The 14,377-nt window shown below is 46.4% G+C and overlaps 1 protein-coding gene across 5 annotated transcripts in view; it reads left to right on the forward strand.

The window, feature by feature from the left end:
* The window catches only part of hycc1 (hyccin PI4KA lipid kinase complex subunit 1), a 153,605-nt gene that overhangs the window by 46,003 nt on the left and 93,225 nt on the right, over positions 1-14,377 (forward strand). The gene's annotated exons all lie outside the window — the stretch shown is intronic.

A 14,377-nucleotide genomic window follows, 5' to 3' on the forward strand; every position in this document is an offset into this window, starting at 1 on the left:
AGGCTTGGATTCCTTAATGGTATTCCAATAATAAGTGAGTGCCCTTTTCCACTGGGGACGAGTGTTATCAGGCCAATCCATATTGTTTGTTCTAATGGCTGTAGCAACACCTACAGGGATACATTGCAAAAGGAGAGCATTAAACTTGGGGCGAGGAGCTTCCAGCATTATAGGCGGTATCTCCTGCATATATAGCGTAAGTAGAACAGAAGCGGTCCCAGAAATCAGGGCCGTCCTCTTTCTCCTTCGGCCTGCACTCTAATATTTTGGTGACATCTACCGGCTGCTGTAGGGTGTTCCTAAGAGCCTGCTTGATTTTGTCAATCTGGTCATCTGACTCTGGGACTGCTGCTGCAAAGTCCTGCCAGTTAGAGTGCCACATGTGCTCTCTCCACCTAGTCTGCTCATCATGGGTAAGGGCCATACCGCAAAGGCTAAAAAGGTCTTGGGAGGAGGGGTGGCCTGATATATCTGAATAGTTTTGATTATGTATTCTATAAAACCTTCGGGATTAGTCTTGCAGTTAGGCACCTGGTTCATAATTAGACACATATCCTGAGGTTTCCAAGGAGTGTACACCTGAATGGTAGGTCTAGCATCCTGCCTTTGTCCTGCATTGGGGTTGGGAACCATTCTGTTGGGAAATTGTCTCCGTACCCCATTTGCTTGGGGACCTATTGGGCCCTCTGGGTCATCATCATCAGTGTCGGTCATACTCAGTGTCCATTTTGGGGTCAACCAAGGGTCTGTCACCCACCAAAAAGTTCCATCGCTTGCTCAAACTCTTGGTAGTATGTTTACGGGGGGGGGGGGGGTGCTTTTTCTGTTTCGATTGACTCCTGGTCTGTCTTGCATCAGGGTTGCAGTACTGTTACTGGGGTGGGGTTGTTGCGTCCTTTGGAGAGGTATGTGGGATTGTGGGATATACGGGAGCGGTGGGGCGAATCATCCAATCCTCCTCAGTTTCATCTGTATCATCATTTTGAAACAACAGGGGCAAACCAGACATGTTGGGAGGTACCTCCGCTTTACCTTTGTGATCACCATTTTTATTTCCCCACTTCTCTTTCCTTTCATGTCTTTCTCCCTTTCTCTCCTACTCTGGTCAACATCGTAATCCTCATGTTGATAAATCAAAACCACCCAAGATTTAGGATTACCCTGCTTGTCACATACACTAATCCCTCTTCTGAGGGCATTATGTTCCCTGTCTAGACTTGGTGTTTAATTTCTCGGCCATCTTTCTCCATGTCGACATTAATATTTTCTACCTTTCTGCAGACCCCAGTTTTCACAGCGCCTCCTCTGCTTTGATACATTTATCCAAATCTCAGCTGCCACCTAGTGGCCATACCTCATTCCCTAGTTTTTAACTTAATGACGCCGACAGTCTGCGAAAATCATTTTCATCCCCCGGGTTGTCTTTACAAAGTTTAAATAAAGGCGTATTAGGTCCCAATTTAGCAAGGGTCTGACCCATTTTAGAATTCAAATTATTCACCCTTCTTAACCTAGTGTTGTGTCTCTCTGCACCCACTTCAGGGTCCTGACCTTTGCATGGGGGATTTCCCCTTTTAACAACCGGTCTAAGGCAGGGTATCCAAGACAGGCAATTTCAAACAATATTATCCACTATACTTCTTCAAATTTTTGAGGACTCTGACCCCAGATACCTTAATTTTGAGGACTCTAACCTCACCTTAGAACATAGAATAGTACAGCACATTACAGGCCCTTCGGCCCACAATGTTGTGCCAACCCTCAAACCCTGCCTCCCATATAATCCCCCACCTTAAATTCTTCCATATACCTGTCTAGTAGTCTCTCAAACTTCACTAGTGTAATTGCCTCCACCACTGACTCAGGCAGTGAATTCCACGCACCAACCACTCTCTGAGTGGAAAAACCTTCCTCTAATATCCCCCTTGAACTTCCCTCCCCTTACCTTAAAGCCATGTCCTCTTGTACTGAGCAGTGGTGCCCTGGGGAAGAGGTGCTGGCTGTCCACTCTGTCTATTCCTCTTAATATCTTCTACACCTCTATCATGTCTCCTCTCATCCTCCTTCTCTCCAAAGAGTAAAGCCCTAGCTCCCTTAATCTCTGATCATAATGCATACTCTCTAAACCAGGCAGCATCCTGGTAAATCTCCTCTGTACCCTTTCCAATGCTTCCACATCCTTGCTCTAGTGAGGCGACCAGAACTGGACACAGTACTCCCAAGTGTGGCCTAACTAGAGTTTTATAGAGCTGCATCATTACATCGTGTCTCTTAAACTCTATCCCTCTACTTATGAAAGGTAACACCCCATAAGCTTTCTTAACTACCCTATCTACCTGTGAGGCAACTTTCAAAGATCTGTGGACATGTACCCCCAGATCCCTCTGCTCCTCCACACTACCAAGTATCCTGCCATTTACTTTACACACTGCCTTGGAGTTTGTCCTTCCAAAGTGTACCACCTCACACTTCTCTGGGTTGAACTCCATCTGCCACTTCTCAGCCCACTTCTGCATCCTATCAATGTGTCTCTGCAATCTTCGACAATCCTCTACACTATCTACAACACCACCAACCTTTGAGTCGTCTGCAAACTTGCCAATCCACCCTTCTACCCCCACATCCAGGTCATTAATAAAAATCACGAAAAGTAGAGGTCCCAGAACAGATCCTTGTGGGACAGCACTAGTCACAACCCTCCAATTTGAATGTACTCCCTCCACCACAACCCTCTGCTTTCCACAGGCAAGCCAATTCTAAATCCAACTGGCCAAACTTCCCTGGATCCCATGCCTTCTGACTTTCTGAATAAACCTATGGTGTGGAACCTTGTCAAATGCCTTACTAAAATCCATGTAGATCACATCCACTACACTACCCTCATCTATATTCCTGGTCACCTCCTCAAAGAACTCTATCAGGCTTGTTTTATTCACGATCTGCCCTTCACAAAGCCATGCTGACTGTCCCTGATCAGACCATGATTCTCTAAATGCCCATAGATCCTATCTCTAAGAATCTTTTCCAACAGCTTTCCCACCACAGACGTAAGGCTCACTGGTCTATAATTACCCAAACTATCCCTACTACCTTTTTTGAACAAGGAGACAATATTCACCTCCCTCCAATCCTCCGGTACCATTCCCGTGGACAACGAGGACATAAAGATCCTAGCCAGAGGTTCAGCAATCTCTTCCCTCACCTCGTGGAGCAGCCTGGGGAATATTCCGTCAGGGCCTGGGGACTTATCCATCCTAATGTATTTTAACAACTCCAACACCTACTCTCCCTTAATATCAACATGCTCCAGAACATCAACCTCACTCATATTGTCCTCACCGTCATCAAGTTCCCTCTCAGTGGTGAATACCAAAGAGAAGTATTAATTGAGGACTTCGCTCACTTCCACAGCCTCCAGGCACATCTTCCCACTTTTATCTCTAATCGGTCCTACCTTCATTCCTGTCATCCTTTTGTCCTTCACATAATTGAAGAATGCCTTGGGGTTTTCCTTTACCCTACTCACCAAGGCCTTCTCATGCCCCCATCTTGCTCTTCTCAGCCCCTTCTTAAGCTCCTTTCTTGCTACCCTATATTCCTCAATAGACCCATCTGATCCTTGCTTCCTAAACCTCATGTATGCTGCCTTCTTCCACTTGACTAGATTTTCCACCTCACTTGTCACCCATGGTTCCTTCACCCTACCATTCTTTATCTTCCTCACCAGGACAAATTTATCCCTAACATCCTGCAAGAGATCCTTAAACATCGACCACATGTCCATAGTACATTTCCCTGCAAAAACATTATCCCATTTCACACTCGCAAGTTCTAGCCTTATAGCCTCACAATGTGCCCTTCCCCAATTAAAAATTTTCCTGTCCTCTCTGTCTGACTGATCCGGCCCGCATGAAGCTGCATTTTGCTCAATCCGGCCCGTGACCTAAAATGAGTTTGACACCCCTGTGATAAGCTGTTCAATCCTGGAATCATGTTCATGAGCATCCTTTGAACCCTCTCCAGTTTCAACATATTCTTTCTAAGATAAAGCACCCAAACCTGCTTACAATGCTCCAAGTATTGGAGTGTTTTATAAAGCCTCAACATTACACCCTTTTCTAGTCCTCTTGAAATGAATGAATTGAAAAATACAATACATTGCATTTGCCTTCCTCACCACAGACTTAACCTACAAATTAACCTTTAGGAAATCCTGCACAAGGACTCCCAAGTGCCTTTGCACCTCAGATTTTTGAATTTTCTCTCCATTGAGAAAATAGTCTACCCTTTTATTTCTTCTCCCAAAGTGCATGACCATGCACTTCCCAACACTATATTCCATCCGCCATTTCTTTCCCATTCTCCCAATCTGTCTAAATACTTTTGTAACTTCTCTAATTCCTTAAAACTACCTGTCCCTCCACCTATTTTCATATTGTCTGCAAACTTTGCAACAAAGCCATCAATTCCATTAGGCAAGTCATTGATGTATAACATAAAAGGAAGCGGTCCCAACACAGACCTCTTGTGGAACCGGAAGAGAAATGGTTATTGTTGGACTTGGACTTGTGGTTTCTTTCAGAAAATTACTGATATTATGGTAACGGAAACAGAAGGTCTCCTGATATGTGGGGGAGACTTAAACTTACAATTACAACCAAACTTAGACTCTTCCAATAGAAAAACCTATGAAACAAAATCTTTACATAAGAAAGTTAATACACTTTTTGAGGATGTTGGTTTATTTGATATATGGAGGGACCTTTTCCCTGACAGAAGGGATTACACTCATGATTCTGCTCCCCATTCTGTATATACAAGAATAGACTATTTCATAACATTTGGAAAAGACAAAGACAGAATAAACACCTGTGGAATTGGGACAATAGATGTAAGTGACCATGCACCTATATATTTATCTGTTGATTTTGACCTACAACCAAGGAATACTATTTGGAAACTAAATTCAAGTCTGCTCAATGATCCGTACTTTAAGGAACAAGTTAAAAAAGAAATTGGTCTCTACTTAGAATTTAATGATAATGGAGAGGTTTCACCTCCCATTTTATGGGATACTCTGAAGGCGGTCTTAAGAGGGAAAATTATAGTGATATCTTCGTATAAGAAAAAAATAAGGAATAAAACATTAGAGGAATTACAAAACAGGCTGAAGGAACTAGAGAAAAAACACAAATTGAATTTGGCACAGGATACATTAGGGGAAATTAAAAGAATTAGGAATGAAATAAATAATTTGGCTACGCAAGAAATCAGGAAAAACTTAATGTTTCTGAAACAGAGACATTATAAAAGTGGATCGAAATCTATGAAAATACTGGCGTGGAAACTGGAAAAAAAAGATAGCAGAAAATACAATTCATAGAATTAGGGACCCAAGAACGAAAATGATTAAAAAAAAACTAAGGGAAATTCAAGAAGCTTTTGAAGTGTTTTACAAAACTCCATATTCCAAAGTTCCAAGGGGAAGCATAACCCAAATTGACACCTTCTTGAATTCTCTAGAGTTACCCACTTTAAGCGAATAACAAAATAGAATGATGACTGCTGACATAACTGAAGTTGAATTAAAAGCTGCAGTTAGTAGGCTTAAGTTAAGCAGGATCAGATGAATATACGACAGAGTGGTACAAAGAATTTAATAATGAGTTAATTACTGTTTTACTCCCCACACTGAACTGGGCTCTAAAAAAGGCACAAATGGCACCCCGTTGGAAGGAAGCGATAATCTCAGCTATACCGAAAGATGGCAAGGATAAAATGGAATGCGGGTCATTTAGACCAATACCCGTTCTTAATGTAGATTATAGATTATTTACCTCCATCATGGCCGAACGATTAGAGGAGTTTCTACCCATACTGATATGTAACGATCAGACAGGTTTTACACAACAACGCCAGACACAAGACAATATACAAAGGATACTTCACATTACGGGTCATATACAAAAAAATAAAATCGAAGCAATAGTGATAAGCGTGGACGCTGAAAAAGCATTTGATTCAGTTAATTAGAATTTTCTTTACAGAGTTTTACATAGATTTGGTTTCCAAGACACAATTGTTAAAACTATACAGACACTATATGAAAATCCTACTGCTAGGATTAAAATCAATGGATATTTATCAAATAGTCTTACCCTAGAAAGGGGCACGAGACAGGGTTGTGCATGGTCACCGCTACTCTTCGCGTTATATCTGGAACCATTAGCTCAATACATCAGACAAAATGGAATTACTATTAAAGGGACAGAACATGAATTGGCTTGTTATGTGGATGACATTTTGATCTATCTAGGGCAACCAACATACTCTTTACCTAAATTGATGCAATCCTTTGAACAATATGGTCAATTATCAGGATATAAGATCAACATAGATAAAACCCAATTACTTTCATATTACTATAGCCCACCAAGAGAAATTGAAAGTAGATACCCCTGGGCATGGCACACAGAGTCTTTCAAATATTTGGGCATCATTATGCCAAAAGATTTGGCAAAATTAGCAGAATGTAATTATCAGCCTTTATATAAAAAAATTAAGGAGGATGTGGCAAAATGGAACCTGATTCCTCTTTTCAGTCTCAGTTCAAGGATTGAGTCTTATTAAAATGAATATACTGCCCAGACTATTATATCTCTTTCAGACCCTACCAATAGAGATTAATCAAAATCAATTCAATGAATGGAACAAGATGTTATCAAGATATATTTGGCAGGGTAAAAGGCCTAGAGTTCGTCTCAACTTTGCAATTAGCAAAGGAAAAGGGGGGATGGGGCCTACCTTCTCTTAGAGATTATTATTTTGCAGCACAGTTGAGAGCTGTGATATGTTGGTGCAACCCATCATATGACGCTCAATGGAAAAACATTGAGGAGCGGGTACTTCCCATCCCCATACAAGCAATTTTGGCTGATAACAACCTGCAAAGGTACATACCGTAGATTCCGGATTTTAAGCCGCTACTTTTTTCCCACATTTTGAACAGCTTTGAACTTTGCGGCCAATAATCCGATGCGGCTAATGCAAGGTTTTTTTCATGCCGCCTCGTAAACATTTTGCCTCGTAACAGTAGACCAATAAAATTGATGAGTAGTTCACAGAGGTCCAATGAAATTGTACGATAAATCAAGCGCACTTTCACAATTAAATTATTGTAAATCAGTCATTTGTACTCACCCTCATCAACATGGAAAACACTCGAAGCATTGTGCTACCTACCCTCTTAGTTTAAACTATATTTGTTTTCTGTACTACATCGCGGGATGCTATGACGACACACCCGGTTTCGCGGCGTCTTGTGGGAAAATGCCGTTTGCGATGAAACGGAAAGGAGGGGGTCGAGCGGCGGAGCGGCTTTGGATCTGAGCGAACTCTGCTTTTAAATGCCGTTTGCGATGAAACGGAAAGGAGGGGGGGAGCGGCATTACGCGAGCGGCTTTGGATCCGAGCGAACTCTGCTTTTAAGTTAAAGGTATCAATAACTTTTCCTGGTAGGCTGCAGTATATATATTTTTTACCAGTCGTTAGGAGATATTGGAATGTTGTTCAGTAAAGAAGTATACGCAACGTATATTTAAAAGTAGCCGCGTACGGGCACGGTTCGAAAAAAAGCATTTGCAATATGTATTTGTTTTTGTTACCATATGGATTTAATTAAAAGTTAAAAAAATCCTCACGTGTAATATCTTTCTGTGTAAATATCTCATATTACAACGTGGGACACCTGCGGCCGAAAATCCGGTGCGGCCTAAAATCCGGTGCGGCCTTTACATTTAAAAAAATGATTTTATTTCTAAAATTAGTGCCAGCGGCTAAAAATCAGGTGCGCTCTGTAGTCCGGAATCTACGGTAAATACTATTGATAACCCATGGGTGAAATTGACTCTTAAAATATGGAAAACTACTGTAAAAGGATATAATCTAGAGGGAGATATTACAATTCTTAAATGGTGTGCATTTGACTCGGATTTTACACCAAATAAATTGGATGCTAGATTTAAGGACTGGACAGCTAAAGGAATAACAGTTCTTTGCAACATAATAAAAGAAGGAACATTGTTCAGTTTTGAAATGCTTAAAGAGAAACACTTATTAGAAAAACAAGATTTTTATCGGTATTTACAGATGTGACAATATGTTAATAAGACGCTTAAAAATGTAACCAAGGCAAGTACAAGCTTGATAGAGCTCTTTAGAAAAGCATATAATTCAGATAATGGTAGTAGTGTGGCGACCCACTTTCTGCGCAGGCAAACCGGCTCACAAATTGCAAGCGCGCGGGGGGAGACTTTGGTACTGCACCTCTGACGTCATTTCCGCCCGGAGAGGGCGGGCGCTTGGGATACCGCGAAGCTTGAATGAACTAGTCTCGAAACGACTTACTGACTGCGTGTCGTTATTTCAGCGCTGTTTGTAGCACATCGCTACATTGGTGACCTCGACGGTCCAAACGGGATTTGGACCAAAGATGACCGACTCTTCATCTGTTCACGCAGTTTCGCTCAAACTGCCGACTTTCTGGACGCTGCGACCACGCGTGTGGTTTAGCAGAAGCCCAGTTCCAGATTCGGCAGATATCCTCTGATTCCACGTGTTACTACCACGTGGTGAGCGCCCTTGACCAGCAGACGGCTGCCCAGGTTGCGGATTTCATACAGTCGCCCCCGGAAGAAGGCAAATATGAAGCATTCAAAGCGCTGCTCATTGGGACCTTTGGCCTCTCACGGTGTGAGCGGGGTGCCCGCCTGCTTCACCTGGACGGTTTGGGAGACAGACTGCCGTCAGCATTGATGAACAAGATGCTGTCCCTGGCTGACGGACACAAGCCCTGCCTCATGTTCGAGCAAACGTTCCTGGAGCAACTGCCCAAGGACATACATCTGCTGCTGGCCGACACAGATTTCAGTGACCCCCGGAAGGTGGCGGCCCGGGCAGACGTGCTGTGGAAAGCCAAAAGGGAGAGTGTGGCGTCCGTTGGTCAGATTACCAGGCCACGTGCCCAACAGCAGACCAGACCAGGCCTGGCAAGGGAGCGCACACAACACAGAGGCAGGAGTGAGGAGGACAGTGAACAGTGGTGTTTCTACCACCAGCGGTGGGGCACAAAAGCCCGCCATTGTCGCCTGCCCTGCAAGGGCCAGGGCCAGGGCCAGCTGCCGCTAATGACTATGGTGGCAGGCCACCAGGACAGCCTCTTGTACGTCTGGAACAAACAGTCGGGATGCCGCTTCTTGGTCGACACCGGAGCGGAGATCAGCGTTTTGCCCCCGACGGGGTACGATACCCACAACAGGAAGCCAGGACCCACCCTGTGGGCCGCAAACGACAGCACAATACGGACCTACGGCACCGCACAGTGCAGCTGCTGTTCGGCGCCAGCCGGTTCACGTGGGACTTCACATGGCCGCCGTGGCCCAACCACTCCTGGGGGCAGACTTCTTGCGAGCTCACAGCCTGCTGGTCGGCTTGCAAGGGAAAAGACTGGTACATGCCAAGACTTTCCAGACATTCTCCCTGGGTGAAGCCAAGTTGCCGGCCCCACACCTGGACTCCATCACGCTGTCGGACAACGAATTCACCAGAATCCTGGTGGACTTCCCATCGATTCTGGCACCGCAGTTCACGGCAGCCATGCCCAGACACGGGGACAGCACCACATTCCGACCCAGGGACCAACCCTCCACGCCCGTGCACGAAGGCTCCCCCCAGAAAAGCTCTGCCTGGCGAAGGAGGAGTTCAAGAGGATGGAGGAATTGGGGATCGTACAGAGGTCCGACAGCCCATAGGCCTCCCCCCCTGCACATGGTGTCCAAAGCAGCCGGGGGTTGGAGACCATGCGGCGACTACCGCAGACTGAACGAGGCTACCACTCCAGACTGCTACCCCGTGCCGCACATACAGGACTTTACAGCAAACCTGCACGGGGCAAGAATCTTTTCCAAAGTAGACTTCGTCCGGGGATACCATCAAATCCCGGTGCACCCTGAAGACATCCCCAAAACAGCACTCATCACCCCGTTCGGCCTGTTCGAGTTCCTCCGAATGCCATTCGGCCTGAAGAATGCCGCACAGACGTTCCAGCGGCTAATTGATGCGGTGGGACGCGACCTGGACTTTGCGTGCATCTACTTGGACGACATCCTTATGGCCAGCAGTAGTCGTCAGGAGCATCTGTCCCACCTCCGCCAGCTCTACTCCCGCCTGAGTGATTTCAGCCTCACGATCAACCGAGCCAAATGCCAGTTCGGTCTCGATACCATTGACTTCCTGGGCCACAGGATTACCAAAGACGGGGCAACACCTCTCCCCGCCAAGGTAGACGCGATCTGCCACTTTGCCCGGCCCAACACGGTCAAAGGCCTGCAGGAGTTCGTTGGTATGGTGAACTTCTACCACCGTTTCCTCCCCTCAGCAGCCCGTATCATGCGCCCTTTGTACACCCTGATGTCGGGTAAAGGCAAGGACATTACTTGGGACGAGGAGGCCGCGGCTGCTTTCGTTAAAGCCAAGGAAGCCTTGGCAGATGCCACACCCCAGAACGGACGTTCCAACTGCTCTCACGGTGGACGCATCCAACACAGCAGTCGGTGGGGTGCTGGAGCAGCTCATCAAGGGGCGCTGGCAACTCCTGGCATTCTTCAGCAAGCACCTACGACCACCCGAACTCAAGTACAGTGCTTTCGACCGGGAGCTGTTGGCACTGTATCTGGCAATCCGGCATTTCAGGTACTTCTTGGAAGGCAGGCCGTTCGCCGCGTTCACGGACCACAAACCGTTGACCTTCGCGTTCACGAAGGTATCCGATCCCTGGTCAGCTCGCCAGCAGCGACATCTGTCCTACATCTCCGAGTACACAACGGACATCCAGCATGTCTCGGGGAAGGACAACGTTGTGGCGGACGCACTCTCCAGACCAGCTGTCCAGGCCCTGTCCCTGGGGGTGGACTATGCAGCACTGGTGGAGGCGCAGCAGGCAGATGACGAGATGCCCAGCTACAGGACCGCAGTCTCGGGTTTGCAGCTGCAGGACTTTCTCGTAGGCCCAGGTGATAGGATCCTCCTGTGCGACGTGGCTACCGGCCAACCTCGTCCCATCGTCCCGGCAGCCTGGAGGCGGCGGCTTTTCGACTCCATACACGGTTTGGCGCACCCATCTATCAGGACAACCGTCCAGCTGGTCTCCAGCAAGTTCGCGTGGCACAGACTTTGCAAGCAGGTCAGTGAATGGGCCAGAACGTGCGCGCAGTGCCAAACAGCCAAGGTGCAGCTGCACACTAAAGCCCCGCTGCAGCAGTTTGAACCCACCCACCGGAGGTTCGACCACATTCATGTGGATGTCGTGGGCCCCCTACCAGTGTCCCGAGGAGCGCGGTACCTCCTAACGATGGTAGACCGGTTCATGAGGTGGTCAGAGGTGGTCCCGCTCACCGACACATCTGCCGATTCCTGCGCCCGAGCACTGATTGCAACCTGGGTAGTACGCTTCGGGGTACCAGCCCACACTACCTCCGACAGAGGCGCCCAGTTCACCTCCAGCCTGTTGGGAACGCAGCTGCACCACCCAACTGCCTACCACCCACAGTCGAACGGACTGGTGGAACGCTTCCACCGACACTTGAAGTCGGCTCTCATGGCTCGTCTGAGAGGACCTAACTGGGTGGACAAGCTTCCCTGGGTCCTGCTTGGAATTTGTACAGCGCCCAAAGAGGATCTGCACGCCTCGTCGGCCGAGTTGGTGTACGGCGAGCCCCTGGCCGTCCCATACCAGCCCCAAGAGGGCAAGAGGAAGAACCAGCAGCAGTCCTGGACAGGCTACGCAAAAGGCTCGGCAACCTGGCCCCTGTACCAACTTCACAGCATGGACAGACCCCGACCCATGTACCCAGAGACCTGCAAAACTGTAAGTTTGTGTTTGTACGAAGGGGTGGACACCGGGCGCCACTACAGCAGCTGTACGAGGGGCTGTTCAAGGTGATCAACAACAACGGGCCCACGTACGTTCTGGACATTGGGGGGAAAGAGGAGGTTTTCACGGTGGACCGACTCAAACCAGCCCATGTGGACTTGGCGCAGCCGGTCGAGGTTCAGGCACTGCGGCGCAGAGGCAGACCTCCCAAACAGAGGCTGATCCAGACTGTGGACATTGGGGGGTGTATCGCCGGTTCTGGGGGGGGGGGGGTGGGTTATGTGGCAACCCACTTTCTGCACAGGCGAACCAGCTCACAAATAGCCAGCGCTCGGGGGGAGACTTTGGTAATGCACCTCTGATGTCATTTCCGCCCGGAGAGGGCGGGCACTGGGGATTTAAATACCAGCACTGCGAAGTTTGAATAAACTAGTCTCGAAACAACTTACCGACTGCGTGTCGTTATTTCAGCGCTGTGTGTAGCACATCGCTACAGTAGAATCATTTCAAGCATGTATAAGGGGTTGTCAAATCTTAAAACACATTCGACTTCATACATTAAAACAAAATGGGAGAAGGAGGGAGGGATAATTATATCTGAGGAAGAATGGACAACAATACGGATGTATCAATGGAAGTGTACCAGTTCACAGAAATGGAGGGAGTTTGGATGGAAAAACTTGATAAGATATTTTATTACACCCTCTCAGAAACCCCATTATGATAGTAACCTCCCTGTTTGCTGGAGAAATTGTGGAAATCAAAATGCAAATCATTATCATATTTTTTGGGACTGCCCTGTTATCAAAAACTATTGGAGGGGGATACACAACGCCCTACAAGACATCTTTAAATATGAAATACCCTTAGAGATTAAGACCATATATTTTGGATATATACCTCAAGAATGGTTGAAAAGAGATAAGTATTTAATGAATATACTGTTGGTGGCTGGTAAAAAGACTCTTACTAGGAAATGGTTATCACAGGAGAGCCCAACTTTAAATACATGGATGGAAATTACAATGGACATTTACAGAATGGAGAAGATAACAGCATCTGTTAATCATAAGCTGGAACAATTTGATTCATACTGATAAAAATGGTTTAACTACATAATGCCTCATAGGCCTGATTTTATTCTCACAAATCAATGAATATGTCGTAAAAAAAAATCACTCCCTACTTGTACATAGTTCTTTCCTTTTGCTTGTTTTTTCTTTCCACTCTTTTCTATAAGTGTATACCTCAGATAAGTACTTTGTGGAGATTTGTGATACATATGATTGTATGATATATATGTACAATGTCTGAAATACGTCTTATGGAAATGTTTGATTAACTTCAATAAAAATAAATAAATTACAAAAAAATAGAATCTTTCCAGTAATACCATGGATTTGTAACTTGTTAAGCAGCCTTGTGTAGCTCCTTGTCAAAGGCCTTCTGAAATTCCAGCTGATTCTCCAACATCACTGGATTCTCCTTTTGTCTAATCACAAACAAGAGAAAATCTGCAGATGCTGGAAATCTGAGCAACACACACAAAATGCTGGAGGAACTCAGCAGGCTGGGCAGCATCTATAGAAAAAAAGCACAGTAAATGTTTTGGGACCTCCTACTGGATTCCACCACCAAACACATCTCTCCCCCCCCCCCCCCCCCCCCCACTTTCTGCTTTCCGCAGGGATTGCTATTTGCGCGACTCCCTTATCCATTTGTCTCTCCCAACTGATCTCCCACCTGGCACTTATCCTTGCAAGTGGAACAAGCGCTTCACCTGCCTCTGCACCTCCTCCCTCACTACCATTCAGGGCTCCAACCAGTCCTTACAGGTGATGCAACACTTGACCTGTGGGTCTCTTGGGGTCATATATTGTGTTTGGTGTTCCCTATGTGGCTTTTTGTATATTGGTGAGATCCGATGTAGATTGGCAGACCGCTTCGCCGAGCACCTACACTCTGTCCGCCAGAACGAGCGGGATCTCCCAATGGCCACTCATTTTAATTCCACTTCCCATTCTGATACGTCCATCCATTACCTCCTCCACTGTTGTGATGAGGCCACACTTAGGTTGGAGGAATAACACCTTGTGTTCTGTTTGGATAGCCTCCAACCTGATGGCATGACATCGGTTTCTCAAAATTCCAGTAATGCCTGCACCCCCTCCCCACCATTTCCCATCCGCTTTCCCTCTCTCATGTTATTTTATTGCCCGCCCATCACCTCCCTCTGGTGCTCCTCCCCCACTGACCCTCCCTTTCTTCTTTCTTCCATGGCCTGTCTCTTTCAACAATCAACTTCCTAGCTCTTTGCTTTATCGCTCCCCCTCCAAGTTTCACCTTTTGCCTGGTGTTTTCTCTCCTCTTCCCCCCCACCTTTCATATCTACTCCTCAGCTTTTTTTCTTCAGTCCTGCTGAAGTGTTTTGGTCAGAAACATTGACTG

The sequence above is a fragment of the Hemitrygon akajei genome, chromosome 20, assembly GCF_048418815.1.
Source record: "Hemitrygon akajei chromosome 20, sHemAka1.3, whole genome shotgun sequence".
In the NCBI taxonomy this organism is placed as follows: Eukaryota; Metazoa; Chordata; class Chondrichthyes; order Myliobatiformes; family Dasyatidae; genus Hemitrygon; species Hemitrygon akajei.